The sequence below is a fragment of the Cherax quadricarinatus genome, chromosome 49, assembly GCF_038502225.1.
Source record: "Cherax quadricarinatus isolate ZL_2023a chromosome 49, ASM3850222v1, whole genome shotgun sequence".
NCBI classification, from domain to species: Eukaryota; Metazoa; Arthropoda; class Malacostraca; order Decapoda; family Parastacidae; genus Cherax; species Cherax quadricarinatus.
In genome coordinates, this window is record NC_091340.1 from 7,033,864 (window position 1) to 7,035,583 (window position 1,720).

Genomic DNA, 1,720 nt, shown 5'->3' on the forward strand with positions numbered 1-1,720 from the left:
TTCTTGGGTTATCCTGGGTGGCTAACCCTCCGGGGTTAAAAATCCGAACGAAATCTTATCTTATCTTATCTTATCTTATCTGCTGCAGCTGGTGCTGTGTCTGCTGTAGCTGGTGCTGTGTCTGCTGCAGCTGGTGCTGTCTGCTGCAGCTGGTGCTGTGTCTGCTGCAGCTGGTGCTGTGCGAGGCTTGCATAAATGTGCCGCGGCCAAAATGTACCATGTTGAACAATAACACACATGTGCAGCACCATGGGTGTCTTTATTGCGGAAACGTTTCGCTCACACAGGAGGCTTCTCCGGTCGAATGCCAAGGTGGGTTACCTCTCCAAAATGATACCTGCCAGTGACTGCGACGAAATGAAACTGTGTTAATTCGACGTTTCACCTCAGGCTTTATCAAGTACCTGATGAAACCTCGCGTAGGCGAAACGTCGTACTAAGGAAGGTCGCTGTTTATTACAGCACTGGATTCTTCCAGAGGAATATATAAATCACACCTTGCCATAACTTCATGCAAATACACCTCTCTCTCTCTCTCTCTCTCTCTCTCTCTCTCTCTCTCTCTCTATCTATCTATCTATCTATCTCACTATTCTCAGTGTTACGTAAATGGACACAGGCGCAACTAATGTGACATTTTACAGTGGTAACGCTTCACTCTCCAAGAGCTTTGTCAAGCCGTCAGGCTTGACAAAGCTCTTGGTGAGCACAGAGACACAACACCGTGACTGGAACAATACACAAATAACCTGAACATAGCAGAAACTTACGTAAGTCACAAATAAGTCTTTCTCCTATATGCGGTTTATCTGCGTGTGATAAGTATATTTTAATTAATTAGTCCGACAGATGCCTTTGCGTTAGGTTAGGTTAGATTAAGTTTGGTTAGGTTAAGTTAGGTTAGGTTAGATTAGATTATGTTAGATTAGGTTAAGTTGGGTAAGATCAGGTTAGGTTAGATTAGGTTAGGGTTGGTTAGATTATGTTAGCCTGGGTTAGATTAAGTTAGGTTAGATTGGGTTAGGTTTGATTATGCTGGATTAGATTACGATAGGTTAAGTCAGGTATGGATAGGTTGGACAAGTAATTGTTTATTACATTCATGGAGACGTGTTTCAGTATGACTAATACAGTGACTAGAGATCTGAAGGTTCGATCCAAGGAGAGGATAGCTGTAATTGCTTAGATCAACAGTCCCTAAGTGGCACAAGATACGTACTTACCTCGTGAGCAAGTTTGTCCTAAACTTGTCTCTTAACTGAGTTTCTAGTCTATTGTGCAACCCGCAGCGCATCCTCTGCACAGTACCGCAAAAAAAAGAAAAAGAATATTACAGAGGTCGTGATGGGTCTTTGTCAAACACCATTAACTACTGTTACATCACTGGTAAAGACTCATTGGTTAACCTTCTTGTTGGTGGTTTATAGGGCGATTCACAGCTTACACCGTATCGTCTCCATGATTCCTATTCTTGTTGGTGGTTTATAGGGAAACTCATCAAGGACCCCAATGGAAATAAGTCACTTTGTCTGACTTTTTTGGGTTATCCTAGGTAATCTACACATATGCTGCTATGTATGATAACTTATGTAACCGTATTTATGTGTATCTGTGCCTGAATTTTTTTATTTTTTTAGCTAACATGCATGTAAATAACTCATTTTACCTTATTCCTAGTATACCTCCTTTACAATATAATAATAACAGATTATATCATTTC

At 41.0% G+C, this 1,720-nt stretch overlaps 1 protein-coding gene across 1 annotated transcript in view; it reads right to left on the reverse strand.

Annotated features, from left to right (window-relative positions):
• The window catches only part of LOC128705133 (uncharacterized), a 111,142-nt gene extending 109,751 nt beyond the window's left edge, over window positions 1-1,391 (reverse strand). Inside the window, exon 1 of the mRNA XM_070095165.1 lies at window positions 1,224-1,391. The gene's annotated coding sequence lies outside the window, so the exon portion shown is untranslated. The remainder of the gene's footprint in view (window positions 1-1,223) is intronic.
• Between the last annotated feature and the right edge of the window lie 329 nt (window positions 1,392-1,720).